We start from the raw sequence: 23748 nt of genomic DNA on the forward strand, positions 1-23748 counted from the left end.
ATGGGGTCAGTTTCCTGTTTATCACTCAGGAAAGACGCAGGGTTAACTATTGTAGATGTAACGATTTCCACATCATCCTGCTCCATCAGGATCGCCTGATATTTTAAGAATCTTGACGGTGATAACCAATGTCCACCTTTCTGTTCTAAGACAGAAATTACTGCGTGGGAAGTATAAACGATCATTTTCTGCCCTAGGGTAAACTTGCGAGCCTCTTGAATGATTACGACGACAGCCGCCACTGCCCGGAGGCATCCTGGCCATCCTTTGCTGACTTCGTCCAATTGTTTGGAAAAATATGCTACTGCTCGCTTGTAGGGTCCCAGCTTTTGGGCTAAAATTCCCAGGGCCACTCCTCGTTTTTCATATGCAAACAGCCAAAAAAGTTTTGTCACGTCTGGTAAGCCCAAAGCAGGGGCTCTCATCAGTTCTAATTTTAATTCTTTGAAGGCTCTTTTGGCCTCATCAGTCCAAATTAATTGTTTCTGATTGTCTTTCAGTAGTTCATATAAAGGTTTAACTAACAGTCCATAATTATGAATCCATAAACGACACCAACCTGTCATTCCCAGAAAAGTTCGAAGTTCCTTTACCGTAGTTGGTTCTGGAGTCTTGCAGATGGCCTCCTTCCTTTCATTTCCGAGCTGTCGTTGTCCTTTGGAAATCAGGTATCCCAAATAGATCACTTCCCTCTGCAGGACTTGGGCTTTCTGTAATGACACTCGATAACCACTTAATCCAAGAAAGTTCAGTAAGTTCACAGTCCATTCTTTACACTCTTCTCTCTTTTCTGTAGCTATCAAAATATCATCCACATATTGTAAAAGAATGCCATTACCTGGAGGCCTTTCCCAAAGTTCCAATTCCCTTGCTAATTGGTTCCCAAAATTGTAGGGCTGTTTTTTAAATCCTTGAGGTAACACTGTCCAAGCGAGTTGAGTTTTACGTCCCGAATCGGGGTTTTCCCATTCAAAAGCAAATAAATTACGGCTTTCAGGGGCCAAGGTGAGGCAAAAGAATGCATCCTTTAAATCCAGAACTGTGAACCATTCATACGTTTCCTTCAGACTGGTTAACAAAGTGTACGGGTTTGCTACTACTGGATACAGATCCTCCACAATTCTGTTTATTGCTCTTAAATCTTGTACTATTCTGTATTTCCCATCTGGTTTCTTTACTGGTAAAATTGGGGTATTATATTCTGAATTTTTCAATTGTTTCTTTTATGCCCCTTCGGTCTTCCAACCTTAAAGGCTGGCCAGTGGCTCCTATTACAGTTACAAAATCATGATCTACAGGTATTAGTTCTTGATTCAATACAGAATATGAGGCACCCGTATCTATTAAAAATTCCACCTCCTCATTCTGGTTCCCTAGCTTTAATTTAACCAGTGGATCCGCCAGGGTAGATTCCCCAGGTCCCCGTCATTTAGCTTCAGCAACCACCTCAGGCTTTAATTTAGGGCATTCCTTTTTCCAATGCCCTTGTTTTCCACAGTAAGCACACTGATTTGATCGTAACGTTGTTTGGAAACTCCCTCGAGATCCCCGGCGAGGCCCTCCTCTGCCTCTGCCTCTACTTCCAGGGGATCCTTGGGGTCCTGCACTTTGTTGTTGTAATGCCGAGATTGTTGCTGTGGCTAATGCTCTACTTAATTTTCTCCTTTCATTGCTTTCTCTGTTCCTGTACACCCTCCATGCCTCTTCAATTAATTTTTCTAAATTCCGCACTTCAGGCTCTTTTAGTTTTTGGAGTTTTCTTCTAATATCGTCTGATGACTGACCCAAAAATAACGATACCAATTGTTGCTGCCCTATTTCAGATGAGGGGTCTAAAGTAGTATATTTACGCATCGCCAATCGTAATCTGTCTAAGAATTCCGTGGGGGTTTCGGTTTGCCCTTGTTTTACAGCATAAAGTGCTGACCAGTTTACAGCCTTTGGGATCGCGTTTTCTAATCCAAATTTTATCCAATTTTGATATTGCCTTAATGTGCGCTGGTCTGTATTATCATTCGGATCCCAGTGTGGGTCAATCAGGGGAACATACTGATCGACTCCCCCTGCCATCGTTCCGGCTGTAATTTGAGCCTGCACTTGAGTTCGGGCTGTTTTTAGAATTAACTGTTTCTCAGTTTCAGTCATTGCATCTAACAGTATGTCTATATCTTTCCAGTCTGGGTTTTGATTTTTAACTATGAATTCAAATCTTTTGGTAATTCTTAATGGATCATCTCTGTAATTTTTAACCTCTTCCCTCCAGGTGTCCAAATCTCCCATATAAAAAGGGACCTTAATTGTCATCGGTCCTGCTGGCCCCATAGCTTCTCTAAGTGGTGCCTGGAGAATTGGTCCTGTTTTACTACGCGTTCGGGCAGTAATCGGAGTTGATTCCCCCTCTGCTGCAGGAGGTGATGGTGGTGCTGCTGCTGCAGGGGGTGATGTTGGTGGTGTTGATGCAGGGGGTGATGTTGGTGGTGATCCCCCCACTGCTCCCCCTCCTGAGTTACTGTTCCCATTGTTCCCATCAGGAAACCCCATGGGTAATGCAGGAGGTGGTGATATATAATCTTCAATCCTTTCCTCACTTTCCCGATCTTTTGCTTTCAAACACCTTTCTCCAATACTACATGCTGAACAACATCGTTTCAGCTTTCCTTGTTCTTTCTTTTTATCTTTCTCTAGTGCCAAAACAAAGGGGTCTTTAGGGACTAAATTTATACCACATTCCTTTTGCCACTCAGGATGATCTCTTAAAGTGAAAAACATATCAGCATATAACACCTCATCCCATTTTTCATTTCTTCTGAGAAACAGCATCAATTGCAATAGAGTATTATAATTCAAAGTTCCATTATTTGGCCATTTTTCCCCTTCTTCCAATTTATATAACGGCCACCACTGGTTACAGTATTTAACTAAAGTTTTCTTATTTACGTTTCCTCCTGGGGGACCCCCAATATCTTTCCAATGTGCTAAGACGCATCCTAACGGACTCTTTTTTAAAATTTCCCCGCTCTGTTGGTTACCCATTATTTGTTGGTTATTATTATCCCAATCCTGTTGTTACCAAACAAACAACTGGAATTAAAATTAAAATAACACGTTCACTCTTATTTTCTATTGCTTCGTCTGTCTCCGGCTGTTTCCCCTGCGGGAGGACAGAACCACGGATCAAGACTCCGCACTCGCTTTGTACTAAAAGTACATTTCAGTCACACACACACAGAACAAAAACAAGTCTTACAATTGCAACCACAAAAAAATCCAACCATACAATTAATACAACTCTTAGAATCACACAAACAAACACATAGAATTCAATACAGGATTAATATTTCAGCTTCCAGATGGTTTCCGGTGGGACTGGAACCCACAATTGTAGTCACTTAAGTGTGTTTTTTTTTTTGTTGTTCTTAAGGCGCCTTTGGTGGGACTGGAACCCACAATTGTAACCAAAGTATACCTTTAAGGCACTGGCTGCCCGGTATACGCTGTCCTGCGCAAGTCTCAGCTTACGGCTTACGGAAAGCTACCCCGAGTGGGACTGGAACCCACAACTGTAATTGCTCCCACAACTATAACCAAAGTATACCTTTGAGGCGCTAGCTGCCCGGTATACGCTATCTTGCGTACGGCTTACAGAGAGCTACCTTAATGGACCGGTCCCCAAACCAAAAGAATCAAAAGAATACCTTAATACCTTCTCTAAGATGGAAGATGGTCCTTGTCTGTTCCCGCAGCGATCCGATTGAGGCGAGGAGTCCCTCCGGGGAAATCCCCGGGGGCACCCAAGGGAGTCCTGTTCTCAGCGGGTCCTGCAGCCGAACAGAGAGAGTCCCATCTGGGTCGCCAAATCTGATACCTGAAAAGGAAACTGAACTTTCCAAGACTTGTTTTAAAGTTTTAGAAAGCAGGTATTCTTTATTGCAGCGCTGGGTGCACGGGGGATTTCTCCTCCTAGCGTGCACACCGGCTTCTGGACAGAAAATTAGTTATACACTACAATCATGCATAATTCATAACATATTTACATATTCTTAAACAATTGGTTAATTTTCTCTCGCTTTTCATGTAAATCACTTCGCATGCTCAGTTTTCCTCCTCCGCCCCTTTCTTTTGGGTCTGGGGTGTAATTAGGGTAGGTGGTCCGTGAGTCGGTGGTCGCGATCTCCCCCTGCCGGAATTACCTTTTCCCCCAAGTCACTGCATGTTCACAGTTTAGAAAAACATGATAACAAAGTTTATGCAGTTTCTGCAGTTTCTGGGATGTTCCCTCCAAGGGCAGACAGTTCTTGATAAAGAGTCTCTGTTTTAATCACTGCTGGCAGCTTCAAGGATGAAAGTCTTGTTAGTTTCTTTAGGTATGTGTAAATCACCTACTGCCGACTGAACCCTTCATGAAACTGCTACACAAAACTTTAACCCCTTTATTGTTGGGTAACAAGAGGTTATGGGAGAGACCCCTAAAGTGAATGACAGATCAGCTGGGAAGTTACCGCCTGTGCCCAAGCCAAGAAAAAGGTTGCAGAAATCTGCTCATTTAATAGAGCCGGACTCCCTGAGAGCGTATGTACCCCCCACAGCGCAGCTAAAAGCAGCAGAGGTATTCTACGATTAAACAAGGGGTCAAGGAACCTTTTCTACAGTTTGTGGAAAGGTTGCAAGGGGCAATAGAAAAACAAATATTTGACAGCAGACTACGGGGCCTTGTTAACAAAACAGCTGGCAAAGGATAACGCCAATCCCGATTGCCAGAGAATTATTGAAGCATTGCTGGGGGACCCCTCTTTAGAAGAGATGGTTATTGCGTGCACTAAAGTCGGGTCTATAGAACATAAAATGACTGCACTGGCCACCGCCCTAACTGCCTCACATATTAAGAAGAAGAGGTGTCACAAATGTGGAAAAATAGGTCATGTTGCTAAACAATGCAGGTCAAAGGTTTATGCTAACGGCCGGCCAAATCGGGGAAATAACAAAAGAAGAACAAAGAGACGCGCGTCTTACAGTCCTGACAAACCCTTTGCGGGAGCATTGCGAGATCTGCAGACCAATCTGGCACCTCAGACCAATCTGGGGGTAAATCATCAGGAAAAGCAGCCAAAACGGCCGGGATGGATGTATTCATCACCACCAGAGCAATGGATATATCCACTGCCAACATGGTACAATCAAAAGTAAAGATTCCCCCATGGTTTCGTTTCAAGGATGTTCGACGGGTGGCAACTGAACATGGAGTCAGAATGATAGAACCTCTAAGGTTATTGGGTCTTTCAAAACAAAAAAAAGGGGGAATTGTTGGAGAAGTCTTCTGGCTGCTGTGGGCTAAATGAGAAGCACCTGTGGCTTGTTAAAACACGTGCTGTGAGTTACTCTAGGAAGCCAGAAGCCATGTGACCTGTGGCTGGTTAAAGGTGGGGCACTTCCCCCTGGAAGTGGGGCATTTCCCTCCTGGATATTGGAGAGGTTAGAGCAGTGGCTGAAGCGCTCTCGTAATATCCAAAAGCCTTCTGACTGAGATACGTCGTGATAGCAATGACCCTTTGTTGCGATACAGTGCGACGAGGATACCTTCAGTTTGTGACAGAGGTGTTGTTTTTAAGATCTGGCCTTGTTTTCTCTTTATCATCTCAAGTAACCAGGTTTGTTTCCCTTTGTCCTTTTTAAGCAACTGTTAATAAATTTTTTTGCTTTAAGAAAGCAGAGTCTGTTTTGCCTGGGACCATGGTTGGTGGGTGCTCCCTCTGTTCTTTTCTCGACCCTCAGTCCTTTTATTATATATTTCTCCTCTCCATTTCACTGGAGAAGGAGTGAGAGAGCAGTCATATGGAGTTTAGTTGCCGGATCGGCCTAAACCATGACAACACCACGCGGCTTGGTGTTGTCAGCAAACTTGCTGAGGATGCACTCGATCCCACTGTCCATGTTGCCAATGAAGAAGTTAAACAGCACCGACCCTTGAGGAATACCACTTGTCACTGGTCTCCACTTGGATATGGAGCTGCTGACCACAACTCTTTGAGTGTGACTATCCAGCCAATTCCTTATTCACCAAGTGCTCCATCCATCAAATCCATGTCTTTCCAATCTAGAGACAAGGATGTCAGGCAGGACAGTGTCAAATGCCTGGGACAAGTCCAGGCAGATGGTGTCAGTTGCTCTTTCCTTATGCACTAATGCTGTAACCTCATCATAGAAGGCCACCAAATTTGTCAGGCATGATTTGCCCTTAGTGAAGCCATGTTGGCTGTCACAAATCACCCCCTTATTTTCCATTTGCCTTAGCATAGTTGCCCAGGAGGATCTGCTCCATGATCTTGCTGGGCACAGAGGTGAGACTGACTGGCCTGTAGTTCCCTGGGTCTTCTTTTTTTCCCTTTTTAAAGATGGGGGCTATGTTTCCCCTTTTCCAGTCATTCGGAACTTTACCAGACTGCCACAACTTCTGAAATATGATGGATAGCGGCTTAGCAACTTCATCTGCCAGTTCCCTCAGGGCCAGTGGATGCATCTCATCAGGTTCCTTAGATGGTCTTAAACCTGATCTTCTCCTACAGTGGGCAGTTCTTCATTCTCCCAGTCCCTGCCTTTGCCTTCTGGGACTTGGGCAGTATGCCTAGAGCTCTTGCCAGTGAAGACAGAGGCAAAGAAGTCATTGAGTACCTCAGCCTTCTCCATATCCCAGGTAACCATGTCTCCCATTTCCTTCCGGAGAGGGCCCATGTTTTCCGTAGTCCTCCTTTTATCACTGACATATCTATAGAAGCTTTTCTTGTTGCCCTTGATGTCCCTGGCCAGACTGAATTCTATCAGGGCTTTAGCTTTCCTAACATGATCTCTGGCTGCTCGGACAATTTCTCTGTATTCTTCCCAGGCTACCTGTCCTTGTTCCACCCTCTATAGGCCTTCTTTTTGTGTCTGAGTTGGTCCAGGAGCTCCTTGTTCATCCATGCAGGCCTCCTGATGTTTCTGCCTGACTTCCTCTTTTTTGGGATGCACCACTCTTGAGCTTGGATGAGGTGATCCTTGATTAGCCAGCTTTATTGAGCCCCTCTTCCCTCCAGGGCTTCATCCCCTGAAATCCAGGGTAGTGAGCTTGCTGTGTACCCTCCTTGCCTCCCTAAGAATTTTGAACTCCTACATTTCATGGTCACTACACCCAAGGCTGCTCTTGAGCTTCACATTCCCCTCCAGCCCTTCCTTGTTGGTAACAAGGTCCAGCATAGCACCTCTCCTCATTGGTTTCTCTATCACTTGGAGAAGGAAGTTATCGTCAGTGCATTCCAGGAACCTCCTGGATTGCCTATGCCCTGCTGTGTTGATAGGGGGATAGGTATAGGAGTAGGCATAAGACCATATAAAACTATATTATCTATTATTTCTATGGACAGGTATAAGAATAGGCATAAAACTACAGAAGACTCTGTGAAATACATAGCTCTGTGAAATGTTAGAAGTTATCAAATACTAATCCCTGCTTTGAAACACTAACTACCTGAAAAGAAGGCTAGTAAGAGAGACAAAATAAATGCTAGCAAGGTTGTAACTCGTGACCCGTAGGGAGAAAGAAAAGACAAAGAGGGGAGATAAGGACTAACAAGAGCTAACATTTGTCTTCAAACAATAACAAGTAGGAGACAACTTTGAGTTGTGGAGTCTATTTCCGCACGTCAGTGTTGTCCCTCCAACAGATATTGAAGTGGTTCAAGTTCCCCATGAGGACTAGGGCTGGTGAACATGAGGCTGCTCTTATCTGTCTACAGAGATCCTTGTCTGCTTAGCCTTCCTGCTCAGGTGGCCTGTAGCAGACCCCCACTACCATGTCAACTGTCCCTGCCCTCCCTTTAATCCTAACCCATAAACTCTCTATCAGCTCCTCATCCATCCCCAGGTGGAGCTCCATGCACTCCAGATGGTCACTGACATAGAGGGTGACACCTCCTCCTCATCTTCCCTGCCTGTCCTTCCTAAAGAGCCTGTATCCTTCCATTCTGACACTCCAGTCATAGGATTTGTCCCACCACATCTCCGTGATGCCAATAAGATCATATTCCTGCAGGCACACACACACCTGTGACTCCTCTTGTTTACTCCCCATGCTGCGTGTGTTTGCACAGAGGCATTTCAGTTGGGCCCCAGATGAATCTGACTTCCTGGCTGGAGTGGCTGGAATTCCTTTCTGCTGCTCTTCAGGTGCTCTCAGCTTGTTTTGATCAAGCCTGATATTATCCCCCTCCCCCTTCAAATCTAGTTTAAATCCCTGTCAATGAGTCCCTCTGGCTGTTGTGCTAAGACCCTTGTATCCCTTTGAGAAAGGTGAATCCCATCCGGTGCCAGTAAGCCTGGTGTCGTGTGTCATTGTCAAAAAAGCCAAAATTGTGGTGATGACACCAGCCACGGAGCCACGTATTAATAGAGTGGACACATTTGCTTCTTCCAGTGTCACTGCTCAGAAGTGGAAGGATAGAAGAAAAGATTACCTGTGCCCCAGATCCCCTTACCAGCTGTCCCAGGGCCCTGAAATCTCTCTTGATAGACCTTGGACTCCGTGTTGCATAAGGAGCCTGGGTCATATTCTCAGCTCCACCACACAGAACAACTTCTGAGTCATTAAGGCAAATTTCCTGTTAACAGAAAAATAAAACAGATCTAGGATTTAGTTTTCTGTTTTTGTAAGACAATAACAACCATTTTAGAAAAAGACCTCATCACCTACAAAGTCATACACAGAGAATGAATTCATGTTTAGCCACGTGTATATTTATGAAGGGCTTACCCTTCTATTAAGATTGGGGTCTGTCTCTTTCTTTACATATTCCTTCTTCCTCCTTTCAGGAAGAAATGATTATATCTATGAGGGAGGAAGAGAATATGGGTGCACACATATGACAAGACTGAGGAACAAAGCCATTAAGCATCTGCATGCTTGTGTGGTTAGGTTCAAAAATGGTTGAACTCCTCCTCGCCATCCCCCCGCTCAAAGAGAAGTTGATTTTCATCTATTTTAGAAGTGATGCTATAAATTATCTAACCCATGAGAGGGTTTGGACCTTTGAACGAAAAGACACTTAAAAAGCATGAGCTGCTACTTACATAGCTAGCTAGGTGAGAATATAAACAATGATCAAAAGATGAAAGCTGTCTGTTGTGGTTCTGATGCCCAGTAATTCCAATTCATACAAACAGGATCATGAAATGCAACTATTGCACAGGTTGAGCTCTATTTCACTGGCTAATGCTTGTTGCATTCCTTATATTAAACTCAAAATAGCTACAATGATGATTTTTCAAACCAACCACAAAATACGGCACTGTAGAGACTGAACTCTTGCACAAAACCATGCAAGACAATAGGAAGTCTCTACTTCTAGAAACTAAAACGACTTCTAGCTAAAAATCCATATTAAAACTCATCCCAAACACGAAGTTCATGTTTCTACACACATCTCTCATGTTAACAGTCTGATAAAGATTGCAACTAATACAGAAAAAAAAAAGAGCTTTGTACCTGACATCCACTGGCAATGAATTAGAAACCAGAGCCACAAAGGCTGTTGACAGTGAGGGCTGGAACTGGGACAGGAACTCCCACACATAAACCAACATGTCTTGCAATATAAATTGCATCTGTGGAGCTCTGCAGACAGAACAAATAGGAGCTTTTGTTACACTCTCATTTCTTTGGAAAGTAAGTCTTGATGAAAAGTCAGAATGGTGTAATTGCATCACTGATAGAAGATAATATATGTTCAACAGAAATCCTACTAATCATAAATGCTTTGATTTACTTCAAAAAGACACCATCCTATATGATCAAAAAGGACCAATGTCTTAACATTCATTTTAAAGAAACTGTGTGTCATAAAAGCTAGACATCAGGCCAAAAATGGGACTATAGATGTTAAGACTGAAGTCAGCAACTTAATAATCTTATGTTTTCCCTTATCCCTTATTTTCAAAACAGCAAACACACAACGGACTGAGAAAAGACCAGATCCTGGCTGGCAAGGAGCAGTTATTTTAAGGTAAATTAAAATTGCTCAGACTAACAGGGGAAGGCTCCCAAAAAACAGACAGTGTGGAGAACACGGAGATGCCTGTGGAGAAACCTTTTGGCTGCTGCAGCATCCTGTGAAAGTTCTTTCCCTATGCAGGCTAACTAAGAAACACCTGTAGCTCGTTACACTGGGAAAGTTACCTTGAAACAGGTGCTGTAGCATTCAGCCAATCACTCTGGGAGATGGATGGTCAAGTGACCAATAGCCTTGACCCATCTAGCAAATCATGTGACTCCTGACTATTTAAGGCAGGGCATTTACTCCTAAGGGTGAGGTGTTTCCTCCTGAGCCTTGGAGGAGTGTGGGCTTGTCTTAGAGTAGAGCCTAAAGCCTTCACATTAGAACATTGGTCTGCTTGGAGCTGCCTGAAGCCTTCCAGCTGTGACAGATGCCATTGCTGCTTCATATTCACTTTGCGAAGTTTCATAACTGTGATGTTCTAATCAGACGCGGGCTTGGTTTAACAATGAAATCTCAATCCTCCAAAGCTTTTCAAAGATGGTTTTATCACATTTCTATTTGAGAAGCAAAGTACCACACACAGAGTAGTTTGCTTCAAAATCCACTCCTTTAATAAATCAGGCTCCAACATGAGATAAAAACAATTAGGCTTCTGCATTTCGACTACTGAGTCAGTGTTGTGGTTTAGGCCACTCCGGCAACTAAACTCCACACAGCTGCTCGCTCATCCTCCCCCACCCCCAGGGAATGGGGAAAAGAATTAAAGGGGAAAAGGGAAAGAGACCCATGGGTTGAGATAAGAACAATTTAATACTACTACTGCTAATATATGAATATATACATATATGTACAATGATAAATGTACACAAACAAGTCATGTACGGTGTAATTGCTCACCACCCCTTGACCGAGGCCCATCTCGTCCTGAACTAACAATCCCGAAACAGATAAGTCCTGACACTGCAATCCTGGATGAGTGAGAGGCCCAAAAATAAAGTGAGACAGAGAGAGCACTCCGAGAGTCCGAGAGTGAGAGCCCCAGAAGAAGAAAGGCCCTTCTTTCCAGCTGTCCCTCATTTTTATACTGGGCATGACACTGCATGATATGGAATACTTCATTGGCCAATTTGGCCCTCAATCCTAAGTCTAAGTACAAATCATAAGGAGAGTCGTGGACCCTCTGTCCCAGCCATGCTCCCTCCTATCCTGTTGTGCTCCTGCACACTGGCAAGAACATGGCAGCTGAAAAGTCCTTGAGGCCTCAGTGCCAACTATAAACATCAGTGCACTATCAGCATTTTTCTCAGAGCAAGTCTCAGACTAAAACCAAAACACAGAGCTCTTCCAGCTGCTAAAAAGAAGAACTAACTCTGTCCCAGCTGAAACCAGGACAGTCAGCAAATGATGGCAAGCAAGGTACAGAATAAAAAATTATAATAGCACTGCTATAGGTTTGTAATAAATCTTTTCCAAACAGAGAGAACACTTATGCTCTTGGGGATCATGCCCTAAGCTAATATGTATAATAAAGACAAAGTTCTGTGCACAGTGATACTTGTCAATGCAAGTTCAGAAAATAAAAAATTATCAAGCCACTTCTGCTGAAGAAGGGGAGTTTAAAATGGTCATACAGTCATAGTTATTTAAACTTAATCAGATAATACTTAAAAGGAATCCGGGACTTAAAAAAGTAAATCTATTGGGATGGAGAAGTATGATGCAAAAGAAAAGAAATGTAATTTCAACATGAAAAGATTTTTTTTTTATTAGGAGAATACTTTTTTTAACATGAAAGCATTACAAGAGATTTGGATGCAGCAATTTTTTTTTTCTAGGCCACAAACAGTTCTTACAAAACCTAAAAAGTTGAATAAAAGAAGCTGAGATGGTAGCTGTAGGAGATAGAATAATCAAAAGCTACTCTTTTGGCTGAAAATCCATAAGAAGGAATACTGCACGTTTGTTCACTTATCATGAAAGTTCTCAGATATTTGTTTCTTCTGCATCCTTGAAACACTTAGTGCAAAGGAAATGGGTTCAAATCAGTTACAGTTTCCAGAAAGAAAGGAGTTTATACATTTCAGTGAAAACTCACTAATCATTGAGTTCCACAGCTCAAGTAATTAAAATAGGAAAAACGTACCAGGGATTACCAACCAACTAACTGTTTAATGAATTCACATTTTTAAATCAGCTTGCCCTAGTTTAAACTACCTTTGGTACTAAAAAAAGAAAGCTAAGCCTTGCTCCCAATAATATCACAAATCATGCAGGGTATGTCCCTTAAACATGAATAGGTAACACTAGACTATAAAGGCTACCTACCTGTTTCATTTCCACTCCTTTTATTCTTGGCTGCAAAACAGAGATAACTATCTATAGGACCACACTGAAGGAGACAACTGAAATCATCACTGATCAGCAGATTTTCCATGCTACCAACCTGCACAACACTGTTGACAATGACACTGTCAATGATCTCAGGAAAGACCTTGCCAGCAGCCAACGCAGCTTGAGCACCATGTTCTTTCAGATTGGTGGCTGTGAAGTCCTTCAGCAAACCTCCATAGGTCCTGAAAGGAGTTCGCTTCGCTGCAACAATGAATATACCTGCAACAGAAGCAAGAATTATCCAGATGTGCAGAGTCTAACAAACAGAAAATCACCAAGTCAGCCTCAACTGGATAACATCCTAAATCCACAAGAAGCTTTGTAAATATAAGCAATGTGAACCCACACAGTTCAAGATAAATAAGATATAGAAATGCTTTAGACAGGGAAGGGATGCAGAATTAATGGTCAGAAAGAAAAGCTGGGAAGACTCCAGAAATACCTCTTTTCCACAAAGAGTTTTGAAAAAAAACCAGGTAGTTTGGATACCAGACAGACAAAGGAGGCTGCCACACCACATCAGACATTAGTGCTAGTGTACTAAAAGCATTAAAGTAACATCCATGAAATCCCATAGTGGACACCTGTGAAATAATCGGATGAGGAACAGTTCTTGTAAGAATCAGAAAGGCCATTGCCTCATCCTAGAAAAATCAGCAGATTTTTGGCTTATGCTCTGAAACAGTTTTCACAACAAATGAAAAAAAAAACAAAGCAAAACGAAAAAACTTTTAATATACATTTTAATTTTGATTCCTTTAACTTAAGAGGAAAAACATTCCCTAATCAAAAACTTAATATTTTCATAATTATATAGATCATCTAAACTGCATTAGCATCAGTCTTCCAGTTTCTGAGAAAGAAAATCTAGTTTTCAATAGACAACAGAGTGTGTGCAAGCGTATGTGTACAAATGCATTGGCCAGAAGTAGTCTGTATGAATTTCAGCTTGGGAGAAGCTGTCTCTGAACCAAATCAAACATCTACTGACTGCTTGTCACAGCAGCTCTCTGCTTCTGTGTGCAGCAATGAGTGGGAGGCAGCCTATGAACTTTCCCCTAGTTGAACAACAAAGATCATATACCCCTTTTCCACAGCAGCCATGAAACATCCACAGTTATTTTAGGTAACACTAGAAAGATATATACAGAAGCTCACCATGAGCCAGCAATGTGCGCTGGCAGCCCAGAAAGCCAACCGTGTCCTGGGCTGCATCCAAAGCAGCGTGGGCAGCAGGTCGAGGGAGGTGATTCTGCCCCTCTGCTCTGCTCTCCTGAGACCCCACCTCGAATACTGCTTTCAACTCTGGAGTCCCCAACACAAGAAGGACATGGAGCTACTGGAGCGGGTCCAGAGGAGGGCCACAAAGATGATCCGAGGGCTGGAACACCTCTCCTATGAAGACAGGCTGAGAGAGTTGGGGCTGTTCAGCCTGGAGAAGAGAAGGCTCCGGGGTGATCTTATTGCAGCCTTCCAGTACCTAAAGGGGGCCTACAAGAAAGCTGAAGAGAGACTTTTTACAAAGGTATGTAGTGATGGGACAAGGGGCAATGGCTTTAAACTGAAAGAGGGGAGATTTCGATTAGATATAAGGAAGAAATTCTTCACTCAGGGTGGTGAGGCACTGGAACAGGTTGCCCAGTGAAGTTGTGGATGCTCCATCTCTGGAAGTGTTCAAGGCCAGGTTGGATGAGGCTTTGGGCAACGTGGTGTAGTAGAGGGTGTCTCTGCCCATGGGAGGGGAGTTGGAACTAGATGATCATTGAGGTCCCTTCCAACCCAAACCATTCCATGATTCTATGATATAAGAATGAAGGCAAATAAAAATGTCTGTTCATTAAGCTGCTCATGAACACAGTTTTCAGGCCTTCCGTTAGAGGCTGTGTGATCCATACTCTCTGGCTGGTTTGTCAGAGGGAGAGTGCTCCTCTGTCTCTCGTGTATTTGGGTCCCAGACTGTGTGATTCATAGAAAAGGACTTTCCAAACTGATGAAGGTCAAGCTTGCTCCACTGACAAGGACTTGAACACAATGTTAGGATCTGAAACAGGCAACAAATATGCTCAGATGTTCATCTGTGAAATACCCTGAAGCAGACTAAGCAAGAATTACAGCTTCAAGGAGGGATGAATGCGAAAAACAATGTGGCTTTCAAAGACACAAGGACAGCAAAATAGAGTAACACCCTCACACTCTGATGCTGCCCATGGGCTGGAAGACCTTAAAAAGAAGTCTTTGCTAAGCACACTACTGCCACTCCCTTAAAATGTAGTACTGACATAATAACTATTTAAAAACGTCATTTTCTCAAAGGAATAAATAGCTGCTAACTATCATACATCCAAAAAGCCCACTCTTCAGGTTTTTAAGTATAGAAGGAACACCACAGTCATTAAAAACACATATCCAAGAGGCCTCTGTATATTCAGAGGTCTGAAAAGTACCAAAGCTGGGACTGTGGGGAAGGTCCTGTACCCAGGTTTGGAACAAATGCTCGGAACTGACCCCTTGTATACACACAATGTATGCTGCATCCGTCATTTTTCACTCTTCATTTAATCATCATTGTTTTGATAACAGCAAGTAATTCAATTTAATCCAAAACAATTCTTAAACCATTGACTGAAAATTTTTCACTTTGGTTGTATATATTTTTTCAAAAAAAGCTGAAAACTACTAACAGACACAGCATGTGAACCACTACAAGTTTTTTAACAAAGGGGAGGATGCTTTAACTGATTTATGTTTATGGAAAACAAGTGTGTTCAATACAGTCACTGCAGAATTAGTCCCTGAACTCTCTAAGCATTCAGATTTAAATGTAGACCAGTAGTTTTCATTTAACTATCCAAAATATATTGTATTAACAATAATTTACTGAATGTTAAGTTTCAGTCTTCAATGAATGTTAAAAACACTTGTAAAAAAAGACCCTTAGCTCTTTTAAGGATGATCTCATGTTCCTAAGCTTATCTTCCCTGAAGCAATGCAGGCCTTGACACTCATCTTGCCACCACTCCTCTTGCCCACTGATTCCTGTCCCTCTGTCTCCTCCAAAATTGTGCCAGCAATAGCTGATTACAAGGCTTTGCTGTGGACCAGCTCAGGGAACTGACCAAGCTAAAAGAATTCGTTCTCCTCCCTTTTGGCCAGGTTGTAGGTTATCCACATTATTTGCTTAATCACATACACTGTGTTGCCTTACAAAAAACAGTCTGAGGGTGAGGATGGAACTTTGCCCTTAAACCTTCCTTTCACAATAACAATAACATCTCTCTCTCACCGAGGCTGCTCACTGCTACCCACTTCTTCACAACAGCACCGCAGGGCCAAAGCATAACCAGAACACAAAACTGCAGTAGCTGAAGGCTAACCCAGAGTCAGCAGAAAATCAAAGAATCATAGAATAGTTTGAGTTCAAAGGGACCTTAAAGATCATCCAGTTCCAACCCCCCTGCCATGGGCAGGGAAACGCTCCACTACACCAGGTTGCTCAAAACCTCATCTAACCTGGCCTTGAACACTTCCAGAGATGGAGCATCCACAACTTCTCTGGGCAACCTGTTCCAGTGCCTCACCACCCTCGGAGTGAAAAATTTCTTCCAAATATCTAATCGAAATCTCCCCTCTTTCAGTTTAAAGCCATTGCCCCTTGTCCTATCACTACATACCTTTGTAAAAAGTCTCTCTTCAGCTTTCTTGTAGGCCCCCTTTAGGTACTGGAAGGCTGCAATAAGATCACCCCGGAGCCTTCTCTTCTCCAGGCTGAACAGCCCCAGCTCACTCAGCCTGTCTTCATAGGAGAGGTGTTCCAGCCCTCGGATCATCTTTGTGGCCCTCCTCTGGACTCGCTCCAGTAGCTCCATGTCCTTCTTCTGTTGGGGATCCCAGAGCTGAACACAGGACTCCAGGTGAGATCTCACGAGAGCAGGGTAGAGGGGCAGAATCACCTCCCTCGACCTGCTGCTGTTGTGGTTTTTTGGACTGAGGGTCGAGACAAGAACCGAGAGGGAGCACTCACCAACCATGGTCCTGGGCAAAACATGACTCAGACTTTCTTCTTAAAACAAAACAATTTATTAACAGTTACTGAACAAGCGACACGGGGAACGAAACCGGTTACTTGAGAGGAGAAAGAGAAAACAAGGCCAGATCTTAAAACAACACATCCCCACCCCTATTTCCTTTCGTTCCTGGCTCTACCTCCCCCCCGGCGGCGCAGGGGGACAGGGAATGGGGGAGTGCAGGTCAGTTCATCCATGTTGTTAACTGCCGCTCCTTTCTTAAAGGAGGAGGAGTCTTGACGGCAGCCCTGGCCCCGCCTCCCCCGCGGCCCCACCGGCAGAGGAACCGTGTGGACCTGCCAGCCTGGAAAAGTCATCATCGAATCCTTTTGATCCAGGATCCTGAACGAGAGCCATAATTATTTCCTTCTCCTCTTTCTAACGATGTTGGTACATCAGCACTCCCGCCAGCCGCGCCGCCCACTGCGCCCGGCGGCGCCCTGGGAACGCTGCTGCCGCCGCGGGCGCGGCATTTGCCTCGACGCTGCCGCTCGTGTGCGGAGCAAGCCGCAGCTGGAGGGGACGGAGACTCGCTGCGTGCCCCGCTGTGCCGGTTCTATTGCAGCTGCTGGTCCTCCTCGGTGGGAGGGGTTTCAATTCGGATTAATCAAGGAGATAAGGCGAAGCGTGAAGAAATCAGGACTCACTTCGCCATACACAAAAGGGTTGCTGCAATCGGTATTTGCCACAAATCTTTTTTGCCTAATGACTCCCGGATGTTGCGCATGCGCGGTGGCGGCGGATGTGTCAGCGGCTTTTACGGAGTGCAAGCGGCCGGAGCCGCGGCAATAACAACAACAACAACAACAATAACAGAGCGGCGACGGGGGCGGCCGTCACAGGGCGGCTGGGTCCTTCCCCCCTATCCCCCGCCGCCGCAGACCACGCCTGGAGAGCGGCCGCTTGGCCGCCGCCCGTGGCCCAGGTTTTACCAAGAGACAGCACATCCAACACTTAACTTGGATCATCTCTTGTTCATCAGCTCTCTATTCATTGGCCAAAACAAGCTGTATTGCAATTTATTAACGAAATTACACTGTTCCCCGATATGCAATTAAGCAATACCCCAATAAAAGATGCATTGGCTTGTTGCAGAGCCCTTCTGTGGACGGCCCAGAGTCATGACCATACACCAATATGGTTAGAAAATCATGCTCGTTTATTACAAACAACACACAGGTTATATAGCGGAATGTGGCGTGTCACGACTACATTCTACAATTGGCTTGCTTAGCGTAAACACACTCTCGTGGGCTATAGTGATAGGGCAGCGCTAGCAGACCACAGGTAATAAGCTCATCCCTTTAGTCTCCTCATTGCGGTCATCGGAGAGGCATCCGGGAGGCGTGCATCTTGGCAGGCTATCAGTCTACATTTCCTTTTAAGGCCGTTAAGCTAACTTGAAGGACAAAAGTAATCTAGCTGGTAACCTTGTGCTCTGGGGCCCAAACAGGGATTGTCCATACCTGAAAGAATATTATTGCCAGTCTCGGAGAGGAACTCCTCCACATTTCCCCCTTTTTGTTTTTGGACAATCCATAGCCCTGGCACTGCCTTAAGGAGGACCCGAGAGGCGCACTTCAGGACACACCCTGCTAAGAGAATCATAAACAGCAATGCAACTAATATCGTTATGCCTTGTATGATTAATCCTTTTACCCAACCTGGTATGTTCCAACTACTGAACCAGTTTGAGAACCGGTCATCTTGTGTCGTGATATGATGCATGTTACTTTGGAGGTTTGCAAGTTGCTTATGAATGCTTTGAGAGTGATCAGATAGGTCCATACAGCACATGCCTTCAAAGTCAGTACAACCATGGCCTTGAGCTAACAATAAAAAATCAATAGCAGTACAATTTTGCAATATAGCATGCTGGATATCATCTACATCAAGCAATAGAGAAGTGAGAATATTAGAGGTAAGATTAAATTGTTTCAATGCCCAACAAGCAAGCTTAGCCAACTGACTATTAGCATTGCCGGCAGAGGCTCCTAGAAGGAAGACAGATAGTGCTGCTATTTCAGCTGGATTCGGCAGCTGCACGTTGTCATTACAAGTGCCGTCAAATTCTTTTAGGCTCCTCTTACCCCGACTTGTTCAGGTTGTTCATTCAACTAGAAAATCATGAATGCTAGGGGCAAAGAGAGTTAGGCGACCCAAATAGCCAGGACCACCGATAGCTCCTTGTGGAATTCCGGTCCAGGCACGATCTCCACAGATCAGAAAAATTCCGGGGGGCAGGAGCGTATCGTGTGTAAATACTTTCCCAATGAGTGCTCCAGTTTTTACATCTCCCCACATCGATGTGCCGGACACATTGAAACGCGGTTTGTCTTGGAAGAAAAAGCTGCGTCCTAATTTAGCCTGATAGGCTTGCTTCAACGTTTGGAACCAAACCACTCCAGAGCCATTTAGAAGTTGCATAGGAGGGCGAATGATTTTACATATCGCGTCATGGCTCATCAACTGGTTCCATAAGCCAGAAACATTTTTCCATGTCCCTGGTAACAAGCTACCTAGAAGATCAAGTTCTTGCAGTCCTGCGGGGATGGTCACATTGAGTGATCTAATCAAGGCAGCTTGGACTTCCGATCCTACATCGAAAGGCCAATCCCACCCACTGCAGATCCGTCTCATGCCACTGGGTTGTTGGTATGAGAGGGCAGAGGTATTGACGAATCTTTGAACTCTGTTATGTTTGTGCTATTATTTGGCCAAAGTATTGGCACACCAATAAGGCACGTGCGAAATGGGTCAGAGGCACTTTGCATAGATAAACAGAATTGTGAGACGTTGGTTTTGTTAGTCCAAGTGACCCAACTTATTCATTGTAGTTAACGCCTGTGCCACTCCAACTCCTGGTGCAAATATTGAAGCTGCAATGATTTTAGCTGGATCCCAAAATTCTGCTCTGGAATCGCACTAGCTATCATAAGCATGCGTGCTTCGCTTATTCCGGGTGTAGTTATGACTTAGGATCATGGTGGTATGAGGTAAATACATTCCTAAAGTCCCTATAGTACATAGATCTCCCTTTATATGCGAAGGAATACCCTAAGCTCTACTATAGCCCTACAGAAGCAGTTACTAGCATTTTGTTTCCCTTTCTGGGAGTCTTACCATCTCGACTATGCCCAAGATTCCGCTGAGCAGGAGGGTGTCAATCAACAGGGTCATCATGGAGAAGGGAGGCAGGCACAGCACCTTCAGGGCGTCCCCTGTTTATCCACAAAGTGTGCTCTGCAGCCTCCTTCCGCTCCGCTCTGAGCCATCTCTTTTACACCCTCAGCAGAGTCTATGACAAAGGTACTGACACGGCGTTCCTGCACGCGTGGCCAGTGCGTGCAACAAGGCTGCCCAGTATGTGCTCTGCTGGCCAACAGCGGTTTTTGCGAATTGCAACATGTTGTTCAATAACAATCCTCCTAACTTCCTTTTTCAAAGTTACGTGCTCACAACTAAGTCCAGTTAGTAATTCTTTGTCATTAATTTGATACCAGTCAATTCTTTTCCTTCCAGTAGCTACGGGTGGAATCCATACACCTTCCAATCGGAGAAAACACACAAAGCATATATACAAGCAACTTTCACACACATAATATACCTAACAATGAGAAACATAAGAACAGTTGATATATTAACATGAAATCTTCTATTACGAGTCTGTCCATTTGAACCATTCTCCTCATTCGGTGTTTCTGTGATCTCTGCTTGCTCTGCTAATTCTTGGATCTCCCTTTCTCTATTTGTAGTTTCAAAAGTCCTGGCTGGCTTTACGTTTCTTGCTGGTAACCAGTATGGACCTGTGGGAAAGAGAACACGAGCATACCCTCTTCCCCATGCAAGCACAGGCACAGGGCCATCCCATGAGTTGAGCCCAGTTTCTTATAACATGCTGTTGATTTTTCTGCAAAAATGGCACTGGGTTTAAAATTGCGATCCACAGCCGTAGTATGTTGCCTAGAAGCAGACAAATTAAGAAGATTTAAAACATATGTGGCTTTGTCCAAGGATTCTTGCGGGGAAATATACGGAAGACTCCCCCTTTTTTGTTTATCAAGCATTTGTTTTAACATTAAATGAGTTCGTTCAATAACAGCTTGTCCCATAGGCAAATGAGGGATACCGGTAGTGTGAGTCACTCCCCAATCCTGTAAAAAGGCACCATACTGGATCATTGTCTGTCCCGATTTTCTTTGGTACTCCCATGGTTTTCTTCAGTGTGAGCAGTAGCAACAACAAAGACAGAAAACATATCAACAGTTACATGCACATATTTAGATCAAAGAAACGATTGAATATAAGTAATATCAGTTTGCCATAATTCATTGACACATAAACCTTTTGGATTTACTCCTGCTGGAGTATTTGAAGGCACAATACGCTGACGGTCAGGGCAGACGTGTACAATCTGCTGAGCTTGATCTGCTGTCGGACCTGATGGGAAGTATCATCAACCACCAATTGACAAACTGTAGGACTAATCATCATTCCTTGAGGCAGTACAATCCAATGATATTGTTGTGTGGGTCGTTCATTGTTAAGCACTGGAACTGAAAAGGCAAATCTAGGACAATCATTAGGGTGCAAATAAATAAAAAAGTAAAAAAGTAAAAAACCCAGTCTTTTAAATCAATCACCATCAAATGCTAACATTCTGGAATCACAGTAGGATTTGATACACCCGGTTGTAATGCACCCATTGGTGAAATGATTGCATTAATAGCTCTTAAAACTTTTAACGTACATCTCCATTTTCCTGATTTCTTTGGGTTAACAAATATTGGAGTATTCCATAGGGTAGTGGAGGGAATTATATGTCCTAATTTGAGCCGTTCATCGACTAATTTTTGAGCCCACATTCTGACACCCTTTATTAAATCTGCAATTGTTTTTGCCCGATTTCTGATAGGATCAAGAGCTCGCCTGTGCAAAAAGTATTCATTTGATTCATGTCAATATCGGACAATGGATGTGCAAATAGGTTGCGAGGAGTAGGGTGTGCTATTCAAGATAAGTGATTGTCTTAGCTTAAGATCTCTGTGAAATGCAAAAAACGTAAACCTGCGAAATGCTTCATGATGCTGCGAACCACCAGAGTGATACACAGAATGCTCTGTCACTACAGAGCAGAGAACTCTGGCGACAGTTCATCATGATGCAAAACGAAATAAAACGAAATTGTAAAAAGGTAGAAAAGGAGGGAGAGCATAGATGCTGGGAAGCACTCTTTAGATGGTCACCTTCCGCTTCAGGATTTTTCAGCCATTTAAAACATCCTGTTATAACACTGCCAATAGCTACAGCTGCCCCAATATTGTCACCAACACTGCTGTATACATGGGCTTGGCACGTGCTTAAGAGGATATCTTCAATTACTAACTGGAATAGCAAGACATCTGCAGCAGCTGGATTTTCTGTTTGTCTCTGAACTGCTGTTTGCAGCCGATCAAGGAAATGTTCATAAGGTTCCTGTGCTCCCTGCCAAATGGAAGCAAGGAAGCCTCCCCTGTCCCAAAAATCAGGGACACGTCTTAATGCTCTCATAGCCAATTCAGTCAGTTGTTGGAAAGCCACTTGCTGTAACCCTGCCTGTGCCTGATTTTGACATGTGTGACATTTTATTCATCCCAAAATGTTTAGCTCTCGATTTAAGAAATTTAACACCTATAACACTTTAGCTATTGTTTCATTGGGAGATTTCCCTGCCATTCCCCCTTTTTGTTTTAAAAGCATATTCTCCAAAGTGCCATGTGAATATCCTATGATCGGTTGCCCAGCAGGATTGTAAGGAATACCAGTAACATGCTCAATACCTCATGATGACAAAAATACATATGTCTGATAAGAAGTGTATGCCAAAGTTCCTGCAAACGTAAACCACGAGGATTAACACCATTCATTGGTGGCATGATCATATTTTAACAGCTAGTACACAATTGTACAATTGAGTGGGCTTGTTGTCGTGTTAAACCAAATTGTCACCTAGTAGCGTCAGCATTCTGATGGTAGAAGTCATGCAAGATTTTGCCTGTATTAACGAGTTTGGTACCAGAGCTGCACTCGTGAGAGGCTCAGCTCGCCCGTTCCCTTCTGCTATAGGCCTTGGAAGCGTGGTGTGCGCTCACAGATGTACCATGGAATATGCATGTTTACGGTTTTGCAACACTGATATTAACTGTTCAAATTGCTGGAACAAAGGAGGATTAGTTATTTCCCGCGATGTCGATCGAGACGATCTAAGCTAAGATGTGCTGTCTCGTGCTAAAACCCGGGCCACGGGCAGCGGCGAGGCGGCCGCTCTCCAGGCGCGGCTTGCGGGGGGAGGGGGGGGGGAGGCGCAGGGGTAGCAGTGGCGGCGGGGGGTCAGCCCTGCCTCGCCTCAGCCATGCGGGGGGCGGGGTGGGGACGACGACCCAGCCGCCCCGTGCCGGCCGCCCCCCTTGTTGTTGCTGTTGTTTTTGTTGTCGTTGTCGCGGCTCCGGCCGCTCGCGCTCCGTAACCGCTGCCGACCCCTCCCGCCAAGGACCATCAGCTGCAAAAGAACCAACACGCTAGAGGAGGGCAAAGCAGGGTTAAGTTTTGGGTGGCAGGAGGCTCTTCCTTGGCCCGACGACAGGGATGACGAAGCCGTACAGTCACCACCCCCCAAATTCCCTTGGGCTGGCACTTCCGCTTTGTGCCCAGTTGGCGCTGGAGGGGCGGCGGGCACTTCCTCTGTTGTCCTTGAGCAGGCTGGGGGCCCCGTAGGCTCTTTAGACTCAGTTTTTTGTTCGGACACAGTTTCTCCCAGCCCCTCGGCTTGTTTCCACACCTCAGTGATAGTAGAACAGGTGGGAGCTCCCATGCTTTTTGTTGGGCATAAATGTCCGACCCCAAAGAACTGCGCAATACGGGAGGGCGGTGGCGGCAGTTCGTGCGGCTCGCCAGAGGTGTTATCTGGCTGCAGGGCTTCTATGGCCGCAGCAGCAACTTTTCGCTCAGCTTTGATCTCCCGTAAGGTGTTAATTACGACACGCCACGTCCGTCCCACTTCTTTTGCTGTTTTTTCCTCCCGCTAAGGTGGCCTCCCAGAGATGTTCCCCCACTTCACGCCATTCGTCAACATTAAAGAGTAGCGGACAGGTTTTACAATGTCCATTTGTTTTCGCCCACTTAATGAGGCTTTCTATCTCCTTAAGGTTAACCGTTTCTCCTCTCTTAGAGAGTATACTGGTTAACAACTTGATTGCCGCATCCATTTCCATTGCGGTCTTACCTTGCAGGGG

The sequence above is a fragment of the Tauraco erythrolophus genome, chromosome W (assembly GCF_009769465.1).
Source record: "Tauraco erythrolophus isolate bTauEry1 chromosome W, bTauEry1.pri, whole genome shotgun sequence".
NCBI lineage: Eukaryota > Metazoa > Chordata > Aves > Musophagiformes > Musophagidae > Tauraco > Tauraco erythrolophus.